We start from the raw sequence: 17,957 nt of genomic DNA, 5'->3' as shown, positions 1-17,957 counted from the left end.
TCAGATTTATGCAGCTCATGAAAATAGGGCCCAAAAACAGAGGTGCAACTCCAATTAAATGAAGTCTTTTAGTAGGAACCGGTCGCCGCTCCTTTGCTTGGTCAGAAGAAGGACAAGGCAAGTAGAACCAGGCATGTAGGAATTGAGTGATGGCTGTAAATGCTTTCAGCAAGTATTACATCAATCTGACACACACACACACACGGACAAAATCAATAGCTAAGCAAATAAAAAGCAGTAAGCAATCTGAGTAAGGCACAACTAAACCCACTCTCAAAATTGTCATTTGTAAAAGGATACATAACTATAATTGAATAACACTTCATGATACCAAGTGTTGGGACCTTGTCAAAGTTGACAGAGTGATTTTAAGAAAGACTTTCAGATCTTGATTGATAACTTGGGCAAGGCAAACAAAAAGAAAACATGGAGGAATATAAACAGGACTGGGGAGATAGTTTGTTGACCCCTTTAGGGTCCCTGAAGGTGTGAAAATGACCTTTAAAAAGTCTGACCACTTTCTTCCATGGTACCAAAAAGAAGAACCGTGCGTTCATCAACAAAATCATCTTCAAGCATGACAATGCACCAATTTAAAGACATTTAAACATAAATTCTTCAAAAAAGTCACAAGTTTAATGTCAGTAAGGATTGTGAAGTTGCAATTAATCAGGGGTCCTATGTCAAAATGTAACTTGACTTATGAAGTTTTTCATCAAAATAGCTTTTCATTCCAGTAAATATGACCTCCAAACGCTGTAAATGAAATAAATGACAATTTTCAGTTCTGTAAAACCTGTCAAATGTCTTAAAACTCTGTTGTGCGTAACAATTTGGAAAAGAACATTTTAAGTATTCTATTTAAAATATATATATACTATCACCATTGGGAGGTTTGTTCAAAAACATTTCAATTATATTCTGACGGCTGATGACTGGAAAATTATGCCGACTGTCATTTGTATTCCCTAATTAGGATAAAAATATTATTTGTCTAATAATTTGGAACGCAGTATAATAACAAAAGAAGAACGGAACATACACTGAGGTGAACTGCGTTTATGCAAGTCGACTTGTGGTGGAGTGTACAGTTTGTTTGAAGTTTATTATTATTATTATGATTATTATTACTATTGTATACTTTTTGTACACTTGTATGATAAGTTAAGAATGTTAACATGTTTCATAAAACACTGCCTGTACAGTTAAAAACGGTTTCATGATTGTGAAAATTAAGACACCGGAATTATTTCAATTTCCATTATTTCCTATGGGAACAAATGCTTTTAACATTAATAAATCTGTATTTGACTTTCCACATGAAATCACGCTATATATACTCCTGCCTTGTGTGGACCACCTGAAACAAGCACGGCTGCACACTGCAACCGAAATGCTCACCAGCACAAGTCTTCATTAGCATAAAAGCTTTCTGCAGGAGACGGTGGGGTGTGGAGTGTTTTCTTTATTTCCTTTAAGTAAGTGTGAATGCAAACAGTCAATGGATTAGAATTAGTCTTTGTACAGTGTGCGTGTACGTGTGTGTGTGCGAGGTTAAAGCAGCCAACAAGCAAACCTGGTGGTGTGTTATGTTCATTCTGCTGCTGTTAAAACATATGGCACTGTCATTGTTAATATGCTAATGAGGGATAAGAGGCATGCAAGATTAATGTACGCTTGTCAAGACTTACGATACATGTTTCAACCCGATGATTGCGCTGGACAAAACAAACAGCAAAAAAATGTTTCAATAAATAAAGACAATTTTTTAAAAAAACACCATTTATCAGAAATCACGGCCAGTAATTTTATACTCCAGTCCTGGAGGGGGCGCTAATGCTCATTACGAAGTGACAACTGCTGTATGTAACAACAGAAAGAGAAGGATCATTGTACGAATTTGTCACAATGACTTTTTTCCATTTAACAATTCAAGTCAAGTGAAAATGGAGTTTAAAATACATCAGTGAGGAGCAACCACATGACAGAGTCTACTGTAAAATCGTGAAAGACGCCGCCTCCACGTAACGTAAGATCATCTTTAATAGCAGGGAACTTCTGGTAAATCTTTGTACTTCAGTCATCTGAGAGACTGTTTATGCGCTTAGGTGCTGCTGTTTTGGTTAGCAACAGATTTGGAACGGGGCTCAGCAGCTAAATCTTTGTCTATTTGCTCTCATGTTTTCAACATTGGTTAAGATGATAAAAATTCTTAATGTTTTAACCCCACTTAAGACTTTCACACCATACTATTTATAGGTGAAAACATAACACGTAATTTTACAACTAGAGTGGCACCTTGACTGATGTTTCATTTCGTACATATTCATTTTCCCCAATGAAATGAAATGAAATGCCATTAATCCTAATACCTAATATTTTTTAATAAAGAAAATAGCTCTATAGTGTAAAATATACATTGAAAAGCATAGCAAAACAAACTAAAGGAGAACCTAAAGAAATAAACTGGTATTAAAAACTGAAATTAAGGGAGATGTGTCGTATTCATTTGTTGATGTGTGCCTTTGTGGGAGGTTGTCTAGTGAGTGACGTCAGAAGTTGGAGTCACTCAGGTTGGCCATTGACCACGCGGTTAGTTCAGTGTGAGCGTCTGCTCCATGCTCCTTGTGAATGTTCTCATTTTGTATTAATGTGTTTGACTGTTTGTCCCATTTAGTGAACACCGGAAAGTGCATGGGTGACTGCGGCTGATTCACTCCAGCGGTGGCGTATCCGAACTCAAATTTGGCCTTGCAACACAAAGTAAAAAGTCAACCAAGCAACGGCTCAGAATTAAACACAAAAAAATAAAAAATCCTAAATTGGGCCTTTCTTAAGTCAAGGTTCCACTGTACTTTGTTTATATTTTTGTTTTGCATAGAGTCATACTAATTTGTCACGGTAGCAGACTGCTGTGTGTTGTGATGCTGCTTCTCCAAGCAGACAGCAGGCAAGCGGTGTCTTCCAAGGGGATAATGGCCTACTTCCAGGGAGTGCGTGCACCAAGAGAGAGGGTCCCTCTGTTAATTAGCCCTGACAGGTGAAAACGACCACAAATACCTGAGGGGCTCGCCATGAGACGGCCAATCGCACACAAACATAAACACGGACACAAAAGCGCCGAGCGAGGGGGTACACCAGCACGTTTTTAAGACTATAGCAGCGACAGCAGTCTGCATCCCGCTGCTTGTGCACGGATAGCCCTGATCCCCCCGCGCTTTGACAAGGCGTAATAAAGCGCTGCATTGTGTGTGTATGAGTGCGTGTATGAGGGTGGGTTGGCGGGGGGTGTGGGGTGGGGTGTTAACACAATGTTGCATGCTGAGTGCTGTGAGAAGGGTGTACACCGCAGGGTCCCACGGCACAGCAGCACACTAGGGCCTATAGCAGCGAGTGGCGAGCATGCTAATGAGGTTATTATGTATTGGCCGCTTTTTTCCTTTACAGTGCGTCTGTCAGCGGAGGCATGAAGCCCGGCACAGATGTCACATATGGCACAATGCGGCAACAACGGCGGCGCCTCAAAAAAATGGCGGGCGCGAGAGCGCGACTCCCTTCCAAAGGCAGAAAAGGGCATTTACATAGGTAATGAGGTGAGCTTAAAATGCAAAGACGCTGGCCACGCAGGCGACATTCACCCGCTAATTGTCCCCGCAGTTTATTCAATCAGCAGTCGGGCATTTTTTTTATTCGGCTTTTATTTAAGCGCTTTTATTTACAGCCGAAAAAAGAGCGAGGAAGAGGCACGGAGGGAGCGCATGCAAATGCAATTACGGCGTATTTGCATAGCCGTTAATGATCGGAGGGCAGATGGCAAACAGCGGGCACTGGAAGAGACCACCCGAGCGCCATCTTGGCCGAGCAAGACAGCTGGCAGATAGCGATCGGCCATTTTGTAAGCGCCGACGCTGCTGCCAGGCGGAGGTGGTACGAAAGAAAAAAACAAGGCGCCAGTCCGTGTGCCAGGAGACTGGTAGGGAGGAGTTGTGCTTTAGTAAGTTATCACAATAATAACAAAAACGGCAGCGCGGCATCTATGAGGGGAGCTACTCTTGCTTTTATACGCTAATTTGGAAATGATCACACAGTGACAATGGTTTCACAGTGCAGAATTCTGCCAAGGTTCAAGATTTTGTCACCTGCCCAAGGGACGGGAAAACAATCTAGGACAGGGACGTCCAAACTTTTTCCACGAGGGCCACACAGAAAAATGGAAGGGGGGGGGGGTTAACGTCATTTTATGTTTGTGAAACATGCAAAACAACAATCCAATATACTCTCGGTCAACATATCGGCAACCTGATAGCATAATTGCACAAATCATTTTTGAATGCTTTTAGACGGCAAGAAAAAAACAACAAATTTAACAAACAAAAGTCTGGTCACCTCAATTCAACCTTTGCCGATTACTGTGACCTGAATGCCTGATAATCTACACAGACACAAAGGGGAAAACAATTTTTTTAGCATGCACATATACTTTGTTGATATTGTGACAGCAAGTTAAAAATGATTTATGCAAACATGTTACTTGGCTAACGTTGTGCTAAGCAGTTTACTAAACTTGATGTTATGAGTGACAAAGCAAAACGTTATTAGTATGATATCTAATCTATTTTTTAAAACTAAAAAAAATGCATGATATCTTGTAACATTCTCCTTTATAAAACATTTTAAATAAAACATTGTGTGTTGTCTTGTAACATTTTCCCCCCAAATTAAAGAAAAATCTTGTGACACATTTTCATTAAACTTTTTTTAATGTTCAAAGAATAATTTCTGAATAAAAAAAAGTGTGTTCTTATAATAAAAAAAATATTTTCATCTCATTTTAAATCTTAGTATGGTCTTCCAATTATGTTTCTTTTTCTTGTAACCTTGTGATGCAGACCATGTTTTTAATTTGTTATTAGAATAGGCAACAGGGCAATTAAAAAAAACATGCAGCAGGCTGCAAATGCACCCTGGCTCGGACTTTGGACACCCCTGAATTGTAGGATCCCAATAGATAAATTAAAAAAATGGATTAGATCCAGATTGAAACGAGGTTACACTGGTTACACAGAGCACACATTATTGTAATAATTTATTGACAGTGGTAGTTAGTTTTTTTTCAACCATCACCAAATATTTTTTTTTCAAGAGTTATGACATCATCTGTGTCACCAAAATTATTTGGGAGCATCCTTAGGAGAAGCTACTTATCATAAGACAATCCAGATTGAAGTAAAAAAAAAAAAAAAACACGCCGATTTAAACACCGTAATGCGATGTTAAGGTACTCACCAAAAAGTAGGAACTCTGCGTTGAGCTCTCTTCAGGAATGATGCTTTTAGTCCCGTGCGCGCCGTCATGACTTGTCTTCACGTTTGGATTTGTTATGGTTAAAAAAAATAAAAAAAAAAAAAAAGAGTAAGTCTTATTATATGAGGGAGGGAGAAGTAGACTCATTAGCGGCCATTCATTAGTAGTGAGTAGTGGACTTCTGCTTTCACACGTAGAGAAAGAGGAAGCCGTGAAAGCCCTCATTTTTTCCTCCGCTCCACCTTCTGATCAATACTGCACTCCCATATCCTCTGAAGCAACTGCTCTTAGTGCGGCTCAGGAAATATAAAGCAATAAAAAAAATATAGCAGATTGGAGAAGAAGTTGTCCTTTCATGTGCGCCCGTGAGATGAAGGTATATTGGGCTTGGATGGAGCGTCCTGTTCACCCCCCCCCCCCCCCCCCCCCCAGTGAATCCTTATGGAATAAAGAAGAAACTATTTTTCCCACGTCTTCGATTATTCTTTTTACACCCTTGTGTCCCACCTCTCAGTGGCGAAATGATTATCAAGCCGCAAAAACTCCCTGCGGGCCAAGCTCACACCGAAACATCCATGTGTGGGGCGGGTGCAAGGGTGAGGGCTCTGGACCAGGACTGTTGGTGGAAGCTGGAAAAAAAGATGTCGGTGGGAACTGGTGGTCGGTCCCAGGGCTCCGAAGGGCCCGCAGGCGGTTCTGGCCAACCTCTGCTAGCCTTCGTATTGATTTGACTACGCGGCGGCTCCTCGCCGGCGGCGACGGGCGCCTCGGCTCGCCCACCTCACCTGCATCTCTCTTGGCTTGGGCCGGCCCTCGCCTGCCCACTCTGCCTGGCCCCTGTCAGCTCGCCGGGACCCCTGAACGCAACCGCCGGGGGGCTCCCGCGAGGAAGGCAGCCAGCGAGGCCCGTCGTGGAGATCCACAGCTGTGTTCACCTGCTCCGGGTTCAGCCGCTTTCTGCAAATCCATCCATCTTCATCCTTCCACCCACTCTCTCGATCCTCCTCCTCTTCTTTTTCATCTTCTGCCTGATCTCTCTGCAGCAAACAAACACAAGAAAAAAAATTGTACGTTTTTCTGGAGTTGAGCGAAAGTTCAGGGGTGAATATTCTGGCATCGTCTCCCAGCTGGCAGCCTGAACTGGTTCACCTCGAAGAGCAAAGACCGCCGGGAGTGGAGGTCTGACACTTAAAAAAAAATTCTTGGTTTTTAACACATCAGTGGTGAGCTATCAGGGCCAACAAGGCCTTATCTACTGGCCTAAACACGATCAGAACCGCTGGCTTACATTTACAAACTAAATTCTAATATTTGTTCCAAGAAATTCTAATAATTTATTCCCAAGTGTCTATTCTCTTCATTTCGTGGGTGTTTCTCTTGACTCCACTGTCCATTCAGATCAGAATCAGCCATGTTAGTCTAATCTGCACAGGGCCTTCAGAATCAGTAGTGCTGGGCAATATAATGTCAACTATATTAGCAATGGGACTGTTTGCTCAGATTCTAAATTCTCCTCACAGGCCCAGCTAACTGGTCCACAATAACATGTGCATTTTTTCGTTCTCTGAGTCGTTGGACAGAACAAAACTGCATCATGACATTTTATGTAATGGTTTAAAATGTCCTGTTATTAGATACATATTGGTCCTGAACTACTTCAGATGATGTACATGGCACAGTTGTATACTGCTATATTGCGTTTTTGTATAGTATTGGTGGCTTCTACAATTGCAATGTGATAGTGATGGCACGAAGAGGTGAAATTCAGGTAACTAACCACTGAAGGCCCAGCTACCAAATGCACGGCCAGCCGCGAAATCGCTCTTCAAGCTATAGTCGACATTCCCTGGTGTTCTTCCGATGCATATTGCAGTATGTACAAATGTATTTTTTCATGTTTTATTCTTTTCCAACTGTGACCTAGTGGTTAGCATGTGAACTCGGACTTCAGGGTTGCTCACTCAGAATCGATAAACCGTAAGGCACCTTGCAGTATACATTTAAAAACAACAATGCTTTCAGGAATAAAATTGTGACATTTGCTGTATGCTACTATATTTCAACTTTTTTCACTTCTCCAAACCACAAATCAATCAGATCCACATTACAATATTGCTTTTGAAAAAAAAAAAAGTTCATTAGTCAGGTTGGTTTACTGTGGTAGAATAAATAATCACAGAGTTTATTGTAACAGAACTGTTTGTTATTGAAAATTTTACTTTTAGTTATTGAAATCTATATGGTAGTCAATATTACACGTGTTGGTCACAACTAAAGTAATTTTACAGCACGTTTGCCTCAAAGTCCTGGGTTTTAGGGTTTAAATCTTGGGACTCCGGGCTTCCTTTGTACTCTAACAAACAACAATTCACAATCACAAGTACACTGACAATTTAGAGTCTTCAAGGAACCTACCGTTTTTTTTTTTTAGGGGGGGAGGGGGGGAGGGGAGCGGCGTACCAGGAGAAACTCCACGCAAGTACAATTGTTTCTTTCTTTTTCCAGCCATCCAGCCATCCATTTTCTGTACCGCATATCCTCACTAGGTTCACAGGTGAGCCGGAGCCTATCCCAGTTGACTTTGGGCTCGAGGCGGTGTACACTTTGAACTGGGTGCCAGCTAATTGCAGACCTTTCTTCCTCTTCTGCTAATTGTTAAAACATGTTACTCAAGGTTGGGTCTTATCGAACAGCATGTTTTTGATATAATATGAATAAGATAGAGAACACTGTATCCAACAGAGGTCATTACAATGATAAAATATTATATTGAAAACAATATATTTGTCACTTGCCTACAAAAAGCATCAAAACTCCATTATCTTTTTAAAGTGGACATACAAGAGCTCATCCCTAAAGCTGCAAAAGATTCAAAAAGACCCAATTTAAATGTTAAACAACATTCCAAGGTAGAAGTAGATTGTGTTGACGGCAAAGAGTGTGTGAAGGAATGGAAATGTTTTGGGTGAACCAGTGCTGTTCCAAAGAAACATTGTCAAAGAATCACATCGCAGCTTTTGTGTTATCTCAAATCATTCAAATGGCGCCAGCAAACTCTCTTCTTATGATAATAGCAGTTTGGTGGTGGTGGGGGTGTCGTTCTTAAAGGATTCATGCTTCCATTGTGTGAGAAAGAGCCATGGCGCCTCTCTACCTTACCACAACACAACAACAACTCTGTCTTCCAAAACAGAGCGCTTTCTGAACTTTCACACATAACATAAACCCGAACAAGCTTCCACTGGAACACACAAGTAAAGGTTCCTGGTGGAAGTTGTAAGCGTGGCCGAGTACCAGAGGCAAGTCTAAGAAGAGGGGGTGGAGGCGGCGGGTTGCGAGGGGGCTCGGCTGTGGGACGAGGGGGTGCGCTGCGTGTCTCAGACACAATAATGCTATTCATTGGGCTCAGACATGGGTGTTAACTCCCCTCTGACCGAGCACAATGGGCCTGGGCGGCTTCCAGGCAGGCCTCGCTGATATTGTTAGTTCAGGGCAGCTTTGCGGCCGCCGCGGGACACAGCCGACGTATTGTGGCCGAGCGGCAGGAAGGATAGAAGGATGGATGGATGGAGGCACGTTTTAGAGGTGAAAGGCAAATGGAGAGTTTGTGTGTTTGTCAGTGTTGAAGCAGACAGGACAAGGGAGGAAACGGGGTCAACTGGCCTTTTGGTGCTGCCCCTTGGCATTGGACTTGCGTACCATGGAAACTTGTTTTTTGTGAGAGTTTTGTGGACAAATAGTGAGGAACTTGTCAGTTGCATATACTTTGTGTCACTTGGAAACACCTTTTGTTTACAATAATAAGTCATTATGTCAAGATACCAGATATATGGTTTCACAAACAGAAGCATATTTTTAACACTATTCATGGAGGTGTACGTATATTCGTAAGTAATATGTTCTCATGACAATTTAGTAGGATTTTAAACAAAGTTCTGCATTCTTCTTGTTGTTGGGTTTTTTGCCTGAAGCATAAACATGTCCACACACAACATTGCGAGGAGATGACAAGAATACAAGCTGAAACGAACCTGAAGTACTACATTGTTGGTCCAGTTAGTCACAATCATAAGCCTAGAATCTATCAAAAAGCAAAGTCCACTACTGCAGTACACATAAAGCAGGATTCGTACAGTAATGGAACACTGGACCTCTGGCAACTAAACAGAGAATCACACCACTAGACAAAAGACCCTCATTTTTGTGAAACACACTCATATTTTTGTTAAGACACTGTATGGTATTTTAATCTTAAAACTAAATGTGCCTCTAAAGTTAGGCAGAGAGGACAGAACAAATATGTTGCATTATTTGCCATAACATGAATATTGATGCACACACCATTGCAATCTATCAGCAATCAATCCATGATCCTCCACCAAATCCACCACTGCAGTGTCTCTAGACCTCAGGGATCTTTCGGGAATTGAACCCAGCACCCTGCACGCTCAAAGATAATCATACCCTTAGACCAACAAGCCACATTACTGCTAAGAATAAAAAAGTAGAGGAGGCATTCAGACTACTACAGTGGAACGTGCAATGTCCTATTTGGAATTTGTTACAATTTTCAAGTTAAATAAATTAAAAAATCAGGTACAGCCAACAGTTCACTATTGCTGTGCCTCTACGATTAACTGGCTTGTCTAGGATTCAAACCCCTAAGGACTCAACACGAGACTCATACCGCTAAATCGACAAGTCACATCAGTGGTCGAACGACAAACTCGATGAAGAGCCTATGTAGGGAAAAAAAACAAGAGCCATTTTGAGACAAATATAACTCCAAAATGTGGGTGCTGACTGTAAGAATAACCTGCTTATCCCCCTTAGAGGTTCAGGGTTTGTCCAGGAACTCAACCCAGGACTTCCCACACCTAAAGTGAGTCATATCCTGAACAAGCCACATTTCCACTTGAAAGGGGAAAAAGTAGTGAAGGCGTTATATAGGATTTAAACGACTGCAATTATTAAAGTCCCGTTTGTAATTTTTAAAAATACTTGAGACAAATATGCCTCTAAAGTATAAAGCCGACTGGATAGAAGAAATTAGTTTTGCAGCTCTGTGGAACATGACCGTGGATGCACGTCAAGGTCTGTTACCACAAAATCAACATCATATCCAGAGACCAAAATGCCAGATTGCTGGCCAAAACACTATTGAAGTGAAGATACAATGTATAGTATTTTATAGTTTCGGTCCGAGGTCTTATGAGAGCTGCTATCCAAGATTTGTTAACCTTCTCTTTTTTAATAGCCCCCAAAATATCTTCAAAACATTCATCTTCAGCTACAAATGTGACCAATAAAGTAATTCTATTCAATTGGAAAGACTGTACAAAACTTACACCAAACCATTGATGCATTCTGCTATACTGAACATTCCAATTTGAACTTACATTTACTATGAAAGATCATATCACCCATTCCAAAATCCTGGTCTCCATTCATGCAGTTTCTCTCTCTTTCATTATTTTATTTGTAACACCCCTCAAAATGCCTGCTCAACATCCCTTAGCGCAACTCCTTCCACCAACCTGTCTTTTATTCATTTTTTTGTTCTCAAATATCCACTTGCCGCATAATGTTCTGTACTTGTCTAACTCTCCTGTAACATGCGGATAAATGTTCAAATTTTAAAAAAGATGGTTCAGCACGGGACAATCACATCAGCACAAACAAGCTGAAGCCTGTCCATCCATATCAAGCTGGAACTCCTTCCACAAACCATGTCCACGATTGCAGTGCTCTTAAAGATTAAGGGCTCGTCCGGGATCGCTCGCACCCCAAGCGAGAATCATATGCCTAGACCAACGAGCCACACTTACTGCTATGGAGCGGTCACATCAGACTTTTTACGCACAGACAACACCGGTCTGATCCATATCAAACTGCCAGTATTCACAATGCAAATCCACGACTACCACTAACTTAGCATTTTAGAGGCATGAACTTCATCAAGGGGCTAATGGCGTGCGAGGATGGCTTGAGCTCGTGAGGGTAGTGCCCTTTTGTCTCTGCTGGTGGTGGGATAGCGGGGATTACACTTGTCAACCAGTGGAGACAATGATCTCCCCGCCTGGGAAGAGAGTTCCAACTTTCTCTCGAACAGTGATCGAAGCAGTCAAGGTAGAGGTGAGGAATGGACACATAGGACGCTGAGGAGGGGATGAAGGATTATTAAAACAGCCAGAGGAAGATCAAAATCTCAGGTGTCCTCAGTACAAAACTCGCTCCTGGTCCCTAATAATAGGCTGCAAAACTATACAAATCCAATGACAGAATGCATCAGATAATCCTATTAGACTGGACTTTTATGGGGGGTATTTAGGGGACAGTAAACGTTTTATCAGAGATGCTTCTACAACACTTCACGACAGGGATTTGGCAACGTTGCAGATTCAAGGCACCAAATCCCATTTGTCTGAGGGGTGTGCGTGTTTATATTGACAGAGTGTAGCCTCAGTGAAAGGACAGTGTCCCAGCGGGCAGGTGAGTGAGAGTTCCTAGATGGACGTATTGAGAGCCTTTTTAGGGGCATACACACGTAGATATTCATCCATCAATTATCTATACTGTTTGATCCTGGTTTGGGTCACGGGTGAGCCTGAGTCTATCCTGGCTGACTGTGGGCGAGAGATCGGGTGCATCCTGAAATGGTCGCCAGTCAGTCAGAGGTAGGGATGGGAATTGATAACTGGTTCTTTTTTAGAACCGACTCCCAGTAACTCAACTCCTAGGAATCGTTTGTTTGCTTCCCTGACGATTACGCTTATCGATTGTCGTCTGCGTAGCGTCCATGTGGAATGGATGTCAACTCGCGCTTTGCAAAAATACGTTAGCCTAACTTTACTCCTCGAGAGCCTAAAGAATAGGTGAACACGCCTAACATTTACATCCTAGATTTACTTCCTGCATCGAATACTTTTGTGAAAATAACGTGACAGGATGGCAGCGGTGAGGTTCTTTTTTACCTCCCCCTCAGGTCTCCCCCCCTCTCTATCCCCTTGCCAGAATGTTATTGATCCTGAGAGCGAGCCAGTGGGGGAGAGTTGCTGCTGCTTTCCCCCTCTGTCTCTCTCTCTCCATCTTGCCTCCATTCAACTTTCTCCCGTCCCGCCCTATAACTTCAGCTATCAAGGTTAAAGAAGTCATAAAAAAAGGCAAGAGGGGATCACCTGGATGCCATACGACTGCAACAAAGAAATCCCCTCAGGCTGCTCCAACAGAGGAAAATGGCACACGCGCACACACACACACACACCACACATGGACACGCACGCACGCACACAATTTGTGGCTCCACAAGATAGCTGCAAACAGAAAATATGTTCAAGGAACTGTGGACAAATATAAAATCCATTTTTTTTTTAAATATACTGTTCATCCCATGAGGTTGCTTTTATTTTTTGCAGGGTATAATTTATTTTTATTTTGTATTTTTTCTATTTTTTAAGAATATTTTAGATGTTTAAATAAAACAACAACAACCAAAATGACCACTTTCGCATACACATTTTAAATTCCCCCCCCCCCCCCCCAAAAAAAATTGGACTGTGATGATATTATTGTTTATCATCTTATTAATTTTCAACATAATAAATTATTTAATAAGATTTCACAAAATGTATTTAACTTTTATGTATGATTGGGAGGTGGAACAGTGGTTGACTGGTAAGCACATCTGGCTCACAGTTCTGAGGATTCAGGTTCAAATCCGGCCTCGCTTGTGTGGAGTTTGTATGTCCTCCCCGTGCCTGCATGGGTTTTCTCCGGGTACTCCGGTTTCCTCCTTCATTCCAAGGTAGGTAGGTAGGTAAGGTAGGTTGATTGACGACTCTAAATTGTCCGTAGATGTGAATGTGAGTGTGAATGATTGTTTGTCCATATATGTCCCCTGCGATTGGCTGCCGACCAGTTTAGGGGGTAACCTGCCTCTTGCCCAAAGTCAGCTGGGATAGGCGCTAGCACACCTGCGACCTTGGTGAGGGGAAGCGGTATGGGAAATGGATGGATGGATGGATGTATGGCTGTGGCATGGGTTAAGATAAAACTTGATCAGCCATTTGAAGGGCTTGTTGAATATGCCTAGCAGAAGTGCAAAAATATGATTTTATTTTATTGCAGGATTTTAATTTAATGCAGCATTTTATTTATTTTAATTTAGTATTTTATTTTAATACAGTATTTTCTTGTATTTTAATTCAGTATTTTATTTTATTGCCGTTTTTACTTTTATTTGAATGTAAAATTGTATTTTATTTCGGTTCAGTATTTTATTTTAGTGAAGTATTTTATTGTATTTTATTGAAGAATTGTAATTTTTACTTAATAGCATCATGTTGTTTTATGGCAATATTTTATTTTATTTTTATGCAGCATTTTTTAAATCGTAATTCAGTATTTATTTTATTGCAGTATCTTATTTTATCTTAATGCAGTATTTAAAATGTTATTTTATTGCAATATGTTGTTTAAGTGCAGTATTTTATTTTTAATACAATATTTTATATTAATGTAGATTTTTATCATAATGCAGGATTTTTTATTTTATTTTAATGTAGTTTTATTTTATTGCATTGTGACTTTATTGCAGTTTTTGATATTATTTTAAAGTCGTATTTTACTGGAATGCAGGATTTTATTTTAATCTAATATTTTAATTTGTATTTTATTACATTATGTTATTTCATTGCAGTTTTTTTGGGTCAAGAAAGTACTCATTCCATTTTGATTGGTATGAAGACAAACTTGTCGATCAAGTACGTTTTCTTCAACAACTTGGCTGAGATCTGTTCTCTCGAGTGCTCTTTTCTTATTAGCGTGACTAAAAAACGGACACGACGGCCACAAACAGAAGTTCACTCAAATCCAACACAAGGCAAATCTACATTAATGTGCTTCAAAGCCACACCTTCCCCTGCCTTTGTGCACCCTAATTGCTACAATGCATCTTTTCGCGGCTAATTGTGTCGCTTCTGAGTCATTGTCTCCTCCTACACAATTGCCTCTTCATACGGTAGGACAGCGAGGCACAGGAGATCTACATAGTAAGCCTTCTTTCTATGACTGATAAACAAAATCTAAACCTTCGAAAGCTATTGGGCTCCTCTAGGATTTTAACCTCAGACCTCTCACACTGAAGAGAGAATAATACCCCGAGACCAACAAGTCACACAAGTGAATACATTTAGGGACTAAAAAATGCCAGTAATTTTCCAAATTCATGCCCTGATATTTGGTCCACAGGATGGAACAAATAAACCCCAGAACAGAGACGTGAATAAACACAGAATTGTTGATGTCAACCTCTGGATGAGGTTGAACCCGGGACATCTCGCGCACAAAGCGAGACTCATGCCCTAAGAGCAACGAGCCCAATTCATGTCACCTGGATCTGAATCTGTCAAAATCCTGTGGGACAACGGTTAACATCTCGGGCACATGGGACGGAACAAATAAGTTCCAGTTGGAACAGAAATGCTGACAAACAAAATTTCAGATGTTTCATATCAGATTGTATCATGATAAACAACAACCCTGTGGCGTTCCTTTGTCGTTTTGGTTTTTCAAAATCCATATCAAACCGATATCCGATCAACGTCTAGTAATTGAGCCCTTCTAAAACTTGAGGGCTGGGCTTTTAACAATGGATTTTGACCACCCTGAGCGGGAATCAACCCCCAGAACAATAACCCATAGTGCACTAAACCAAGGTATATTATTATTATTTTTATTTTTTTAAAACACACTTTTTTCAAGTCTCCATAAAAAATATATAGGTTCTCAACTAATTAGTGTATTAATTTTTGTAGAAAATCTGGCAAATGTTCCCTCCAGAACAAGTATAAGAAGACTACTGTGTTATTTACAGAGTTCCAAGTGCCTTTAAGCTTTTTACCCAACATCAGTGTACATTTGTTAAATAATGAAGTGTAAACAGATGGTTATAAACAGCACCACCGTGCCTCCCTATTTTCCTCCCTCTACTTTTTTTACATCTTTTGTGAAGCCAACGGAGAAGTTTGCCCAGACTGAAATAGTGCGACGCATCCATCTACATTCCAGTTGCTAGGCGTGTCGCCGCAGCTCAGCTCGTTGTTCAAGTCCACGTGTTGACCTCTCGGACCAGACTTCCCAACGCCGACCACTTGTGACCAACCCCCCTTTGCCTTCCCACACTCAAGTTCTCGTGGAGGCGCTGACAGGCAGACAAGGAGGGTGACATCATGGTGGAAGGAGACAGAGAGGTTGGTGGGGTAGGGGGTGCATGAGGGGGGCACCCACACAATGCAGCAGGGCATCTGGCACTGGGTGGTGGTGGGGCCTTGGTTAGGACAAAGCCTTTAGACCCCCCTCCACCTTCCCATGCCTCCTTTCTTGGAATATGATTATAGGTGTAGTGCACCCCTCTATTATGGTGCAACACTATAACATCAGGGTTTCTTCTCTGTCTGCTAGGCCACATTTACTGCTGTCAATAAGTCACCTAATATATGTATTTTTTATGTCTTAATGTAGATTTTTAACATAATCATGCATAGATTTCAGGGCAAATAATTACTGTAATATGACAATGACAAGGGCATAACATACCGGACTAGTTTGCCACTCACAACCAACCAGCTGAGAACACTTGTGTCTGTTAATTGTCATGTAATAATGTGCCTGTGCACATACAGTACACAATATTTGTTTGTGTGTGTGTGTATCGTGCGAGGCCTCAGTGTATATATTAGCCATGTGACTTGACCCTGGCCGGCTGAGGCGGCGTTCGTGCGTCTCGCCGGGCGTGGGAAAAAGCGGAGACCTCTTTTCACAGCTGCTACGGCCGTTGCATTGAACTAATAGAGGGGACCCCTCCCCACGTCCCGTTCTAAACACCCCCAAACTGCCTCCACCCGCCACTAATGCCACCCTCCCCTCCCTCATTTCTGCTCCCGCTCCCATTCAAGATCCAGCCTGCTGTCTTTCAGCGCACCCCTATGCTCGCCCCCTCCTGCACACCCCTCACCATCTATCCATCCTCCTGCTGCACTGTGCCATCACAATAAAGTTACTTTTTTTAAAAATCATCAGATCACTACTCCCATCTTGCTGTGAGATCAAATAAAAAATAAAAAATTCTTCCCGTTTGGCTAAAAAGAGTATAGATACTCTTTTTGCTCTGCGATACTCATCACTTATCTGTTTAACACCCATTTGAAGGGCAGAGTGTTCAGTCTGACAAGCACATGTGCAAACATTGTCATTTTATTTCAATTAGTATTTCAAATTTTGTTTGGCAAAAAAGAAAATAAGTCATACAAATTCGAGATCCAGTGGTGCCTTGACTTACGTGTTTAATTCCTTCTGTGACCACAGTCATAACTGAATGAATGGGAAAACAACATGAATCTGTTACAACCTCCCACAAGAACACGCATAAAATGTTTTGTTTTTTAATAATTAAAAGATACCTCTACAGTACAGTATTGTACACAAACATACAGTAAAAATATAATTAATTAGAATGTAAAGAACTTAACAGTTTGATTTCACACCTTAAAATTCAATGGACATTGTGCTGCTCCTTGTAGTCTGCATGCTTTGGCCACCAGGGGGCAGTACAGCCTAAAACATACAGGCATGCTACATGTTTATTTGATGATAAAACAAAAGAAGGAGACAATGTTAAATACACAAGGTGTTTTTGTTTTTTGTTTAGTTTTACAGTAACACACTAGAAAAGAGCCCTTGGCCTCCTTTTTTGAAGAATTGTTCACAATCTGCCGCTTGTTCGCTGCCACCATCTAGCGCTTGTAACTAAAACTTTACTCTCAACTCAAGACAACAAATCGTCCAAGCGACGTCTCGTTTCTCAAAAAACCCAAAGGTTGGGTCACTCATAAGTCGAGGTACCACTGTAGTCACTTTTCAAGATTCATTAATTCGATGTTTGCCAACAGAAGCAAAATATTGTTTTTTTTTTTTGTAATTTTGTTTTATTTTATAAAATTATTCCAGTTGACATTTGAGCGCCTAAAAACTGTCAATTCTACGTACTGTGCATCATAAAATCCTCCAATCGGCTCTGCAGCAAACACACTTTAATTTATGTTAACATACACCGCCACTACTCTGCGCGCACATCCACAAAGTGCATTCATTTCAAGAGATTTATATCCTATCAAGAAGCATAAAGCAGAGGGTGTAATTTAAATCAACTTTTAACAGCAGCCCAGTGAGCAGGGTGATGCATACAAAAACCGGTGAGAAATCTCTGCAGGCCGTTAAAAGCAGATTTAGGACGGCGTGACAATACTCACAACCGGTGCATTTAAACGATTGAGGGAGTGCTTGATTTGCTGCGTATTTATTATTTAAATCCGACAAGTGTACTGCAAGAGTGCACGCACGAAACTCAAGAGTGCAACGGTCACCATCGCACACGCCCATGTGCGCATTTATAAGCAAAAAAAAAACCCCTTAAAGGTCAGATAATGTGCAGAATAACTCCAGAGAACTGTCACGTTGCCCTGCCAATACTGCAGGCGTGTTGGGAAGAGAAGTGGAGAGCTTGGTGGTGTGGTGTGTATGTGTTTGTGTGCGTGTGTGTGTGTGTGTGTTGTGTAGTCGAGAACCTGAAAGGACTCCATCTCCCTTGGCCAACA

General features: G+C 41.3%; 1 long non-coding RNA gene across 1 annotated transcript in view; it reads right to left on the bottom strand.

Annotated features, from left to right (window-relative positions):
• The window catches only part of LOC133406582 (uncharacterized), a 41,692-nt gene that overhangs the window by 10,692 nt on the left and 13,043 nt on the right, over positions 1-17,957 (bottom strand). The window contains exon 3 of the long non-coding RNA XR_009769066.1: positions 5,287-6,341. This is a non-coding gene — a long non-coding RNA (uncharacterized LOC133406582). The remainder of the gene's footprint in view (positions 1-5,286; positions 6,342-17,957) is intronic.

The sequence above is a fragment of the Phycodurus eques genome, chromosome 8 (assembly GCF_024500275.1).
Source record: "Phycodurus eques isolate BA_2022a chromosome 8, UOR_Pequ_1.1, whole genome shotgun sequence".
NCBI classification, from domain to species: domain Eukaryota; kingdom Metazoa; phylum Chordata; class Actinopteri; order Syngnathiformes; family Syngnathidae; genus Phycodurus; species Phycodurus eques.
This window is presented reverse-complemented; position numbering and strand designations above follow the sequence as displayed.